This window comes from Phoca vitulina, unplaced genomic scaffold (genome assembly GCF_004348235.1).
Source record: "Phoca vitulina isolate PV1807 unplaced genomic scaffold, GSC_HSeal_1.0 scaffold2, whole genome shotgun sequence".
NCBI lineage: Eukaryota > Metazoa > Chordata > Mammalia > Carnivora > Phocidae > Phoca > Phoca vitulina.
In genome coordinates this window covers 40,199,555-40,204,983 of record NW_022589705.1, presented here as the reverse complement: position 1 = coordinate 40,204,983, position 5,429 = coordinate 40,199,555, and the positions used below count along the sequence as shown (strand labels likewise).

Sequence of the window (5,429 nt, the reverse complement as noted above, 5' to 3'; positions counted from 1 at the left end):
CAGCCTCTAAGACCTCGGCTGTAGCAACTTCTTGCCAGACACGTCTCCAAAGGCAACAGAAACAAAGGCCACAATGAACTATTGGGACTTCATGAAGACAAAAAGCTTTTGCACAACAAAGGAAACAGTTGACAAAACCAAAAGACGATCTACAGAATGGGAGAAGATATTTGCAAATGTCTTATCAGATAAAGGGCTAGTATCCAAAATCTATAAAGAACTTATCAAACTCAACACGCAAAGAATAAATAATCTAATCAAGAAATGGGCAGAAGACATGAACAGACATTTCTCCAAAGAAGACATACAAATGGCCAACCAACATATGAAAAAATGCTCAACATCACTCATCATCAGGGAAATACAAATCAAAATCACAATGAGATAATACCTCACACCAGTCATAACGGCTAAAATTAACAATTCAGGAAATGAAGATGTTGGCAAGGATATGGAGAAAGGGGAACTCTCTTACATTGTTACTGGGAATGCCGACTGGTGCAGCCACTCTGGAAAACAGTATGGAGGTTCTTCAAAAGGTTGAAAATAGAGCTACCCTGCGACCTAGCAATTGCACTACTAGGTATTTACCCAAAGATACAAATGTAGTGATCCGAAAGGGCACCTGCACCCCAATGTTTATAGCAGCAATGTCCACAATAGCCAAACTATGTAAAGAGCCAAGATGTCCATCGACAGATGAATGGATAAAGAACACGTCTCACACACACACACACACACACACACACACACAGTGGAATACTACTCAATCATTAAAAAAATGAAATCTTGCCATTTGCAACGAATGGATAGAACTAGAGGGTATTATGCTAAGTGATATAAGTCAATCAGAGAAAGACAATTATCATATGATCTCACTGATGTGTGGAATTTAAGAAACAAAACAGGGTATCATAGGGGAAGGGAGGGAAAAATAAAACAAGATGAAACCAAAGGGGGAGACAAACCATAAGAGACTCTTAATCATATGAAACAAACTGAGGGTTGCTGGAGGGGAGGGGGCTGGGTGATGGGCAGTAAGGAAGGCACGTGATGTAATGAGCACTGGGTGTTATATGAGACTGATGAATCACAGACCTCTACCTCTGAAACTTATAATACATTATATGTTAATAAATTGAATTTAAATTAAAAAATAATAGAAAAAAGTACAGACCATTATTTCCCATGCAGATAGATGCAAAAATCCTCCAATAATGTATAAAAAGAACTATATACCATGACCAAATGGGATTTATTCTAGACATGTAAGATTGGTTCAACATTCAAAAATTCATGTAATACATACCTTAACAGGCTAAAGAAGAAAAATCACATGCTCATATCTCACATGCTTGTAGATGCAAAAAAACAAAACAAAACAAAACCTCTTAGCAAACTTGGAATAGAGGGGAACTTCCTCAATTTGATAAAGAACATCTGCAAAAAAAAAAAAAAAACCTGCTGCTAACATCATGCATAATGGTGAAAAATTAGAAGCTTTCCCACTAAGACTAAGAATCAGGCAAGGATGTCCCCTCTCAGCCCTGCTTTTCAGCAGTACTGGAAGTAATGGAAGTCCTAGCCAATGTAATTAGAGAAGAAAAGAAAAAAAAGGCATACAGATTAAGAAGAAAGAGATAAAACTGTCTTTTTTCACAGATGACATGACTGTCAGTATGGAAAATCCCAAAGAATCAACAAAAAAACTCCTGGAACTAATGACAAGATACCAAGTTAACATACAAAAGTCATTCACTCTCCTATATACTAGCCATGAGCAAGTGGAATTTGAAATTAAAAAACACAATATTAGCAGCCCCCAAAATGAAAGACTTAGGTATAAATCTAAAAAATATATATAAAATATATATAAGGAATACTACAAAGCTGTGATGAAATAAATCAAAGAACTAAAAATTGGATAGATATTCCATATTCATGGATAGGAAGACTCAATATTGTCACAATGTCAATTCTTCCTAAATCGATAAATAGACTAAATGCAATTCTAATAAAAATCCCAGCAAATTATTTTGTGACTATCTGATTTATGACACCAAATAACCAACACAATATTGAAGGAGAAGAACAAAGTCAGAGGACTGACACTGTCCAAATTCAAGACTTACTATAAAGTTACAGTAATCAGTACAGTATGATTGGTGAAAAATAGGCAAACAAACCAGTGGAACAGAATAGAGAGCCCAGAAATAGACCCTCACAAATATAGTCAACTGATCTTTGACAAAGGAGTAAATGCACAAAACAAAATGCAGGAAAAATTCTCTTTTTAACACATGGTCCTGGAACAACTGGACAACCACATGCAAAAAAATGAATTGATACACAGACCCTACACTTTTCGCAAATATTAACTCAAAATGGATGATAGGTTTACATGCAAAATGCAAAACTATAAAACTCCTAGAAGATAACCTAGGAGAAAATCTAGATGACTTTGGGTTTGCTGATGACTTTTTAGATACAACCCCAAAGGCCAGATCCATGAGAGAAATAAATGATGAACTAGAATTCATTAAAATTAAAAACTTCTGCTCTGTGAGAGACACTGTTAGGAGAATGAAAAGACAAGCACAGAATGGTAGAAAATATTTGTAAACAATATGTCTGATAATGAATTGATACGCAAATATATGAAAAATTCTTAAAACTAAACAAGAAAAACAATACATACTGTATGATTCCAAATATATGACATTCTGAAAAGGCAAAAATATGGAGATTACAAAGATCAGTGTTTGCCAGAGGCTGGGGAGTGGAGGGTAGAAAAGGCAGAGCACAGGGGATTTTTAGGGCAGTGAAACTATTCTTTATGATACTACAGTGGTAAATACATGTCATTGTACATATGTTAAAATCTGAAAATGTACAACTCAAGAGTGAACTCTAGTGTAAACTATGGACTTTGGGTGATAATGATATATCAATGTAGATTCACCAATTATAGCAAACACATTATTCTGGTGTGGTATGTTGAGTGTGGGGGAAGCTGTGAATGTGTGGGGGAAGGGGGCATGTGAAAACTCTGTACTTACTGCTTAATTTTGCTGTGAACCTAAAACTGCTTTTAAAAAATAAAGTCTATTTTTTTAAAGTATAAACTCCTGAGAGTCTCAGCCTCATCACTGCTGCTCAGAGAATGCCGAGCCCCCATCTGTCCACCACCACCTACTCTAGAATAGAACATCCAGTCCTGGATAGAAATGAGCTGGTGCAGAGGGCCAAACTGGCTGAGCAGGCTGAGCGATATGTTTACATGGCAGCCTGCCTGAAGTCTGTAACTGAGCAAAAAGCTGAATTATTCAATGCGGAGTGGAACCTTCTCTCAATTGCTTATAAAAATGTTGTAGGAGCCCATAGGTCACCTTGGAGGGTCATCTCAAGTATTGAGCAAAAGATGGAAGGTGCTGAGAAAAACAGCAGATGGTTTGAGAATACAGAGAGAAAACTGAGACCAAGCTAAAAGATGTCTGCAATGATGTACGGTCTCTTTTGGGAGTTTTTTTTTTTTTCTTTTTTTTAAAGATTTTATTTATTTTTGACAGAGAGAGAGTGTACAAGCAGGGGAAGAAGCAGGCAGAGGGAGAGGGAGAAGCAGATTCCCTACTGAGCAGGGAGCCTGATGTGGGGCTCGATCCCAGGACCCTGGGATCATGACCTGAGCCGAAGGCAGACGCCCAACCATCTGAGCCACCCAGGCGCCCCTCTTTTGGGAGTTTTTGATCCCCAGGGCTTCACAGATGAGCAAAGTCTTTTATTTGAAAATGAAAGGAGACGACTACTGTTACTTGGCCGAGGTTTCTGCTGGTGATGATAAGGAGATTGTGGATCAGTCAAAACAGGCATATCAAGAAGTTTTGAAATCAGCAAAAAGGAAATGCAACCAACACATCCTATCAGGTTGGGTCTGGCCCTTAACTTCTCCATGTTCTATTTTAAGATTCTGAACTCCCTGGAGAAAGCCTGCTCTCTTGCAAAGACAGCTTTTGATAAAACCATTGCTGAACTTGATACATTAAGTGAAGAGTCATACCAAGACAGCACTTTTGTGGTGCCTGGGTGGCTCGTCGGTTAAGCATCTGACTTTGGTTCAGGTCATGATCTTGGGGTCCTGGGCTCCAGCCCCGTATCAGGCTCCCTACTCAGCAGGGAGTCTGCTTGCCCCTCTCCCTCTGCCCCTCCCCCTACGTGTGCTCTCTCTGTCTCTCTCTAATAAATAAATAAAAATCTTAAAAAAAAAGAAAAGAAAAAAAAAGACAGCACACTAACAATGCAATTACTTGAGACAACTTGACATTGTGGACTTCAGATACCCAAGGAGACGGAGTTGAACTGAAGCAGGAGAAGGAGGGGAAAATTAGCTGGCCTTCCAACTTTTGTCTTCCTCACTCTAAAATTTACACAGTAGACCATTTGTCATTCATGCTGTCCCACAAATAGTTTTTTGTTTATGGTTTATGACAGATTTATGTTACTTCTATTTGAATTCCTGTTCTTCCCATGTGGTTTTTATGTTTAATATAGGGGAGTAGAGTCAGTTAATGTTTAGGGAGTTACCTGTTTTCATCTTGGCATGGCCAATATGGGGATGTGGAACTTTTATACTAGTTATAAATGTTTGGCATAGTACATTTGGTACATTGTGGCTTCACAAAGACCATGTTAAAACTGCTTCCATGTCTAAGCAGAGAAAACTGCCTACATACTGGTTTGTCCTGGTGGGGAATAAAAGGAATAACTGGTTCCAGACACAGGTATAGTTATTGTGGAAACTTTAAGTCTGGAGCACTTACAAGGCTGTAGCAGAAATAGGTACCCCGTGGATATTACAGGTTGAACCACGTATATCTGTGGAATACTCATTCTCAATGTGCACACCTTTGACTACAGTTGCAGAAGTGTTGCTTTCATTGTGACCCAATTTACTCTGGATAAGGGCAGAATAATGGTTCATATTCCGTTATTTGTAAAGTTCCCTGCTGTTTGCTTTCATTATTTTTGCAACACTCATTTTATTTGTATTTAAATGTTTTAGACAACCTAAGAACAAATGTACAAGTAAAAATGAATTGCTTGGTATCCATTACTCTATGTATATTAAGCACAACAGCAAAACAAAAATCCCATGGGTTTAACTTTTTTTGGGGTTTGGTTTTTTGGGGGGTTTTTTGCTTTCGTGATTTTTTTTTTTTGATACTTGTCTAACATGCATGTGGTGTAAAAATAGTTAACAGGGAAATAACTTGAGATGATAACTAGCTTTAATGTCTTATGAAATTTCCATGAACAAGCCAAGCATAATTGTAGAGCACGTATTAAGTTCATATAAGTGGAATAAAGGTTTATGAATGGACTTTTCAACTACTTTCTCTACAGCTTTTCATGTAAATTAGACTTTTGGTTCT

At 37.7% G+C, this 5,429-nt stretch overlaps 1 pseudogene; it reads left to right on the top strand.

Annotated features, from left to right (window-relative positions):
• Window positions 1-3,163: 3,163 nt before the first annotated feature.
• Window positions 3,164-4,385, top strand: LOC116626620 (annotated as a pseudogene).
• Window positions 4,386-5,429: the final 1,044 nt, after the last annotated feature.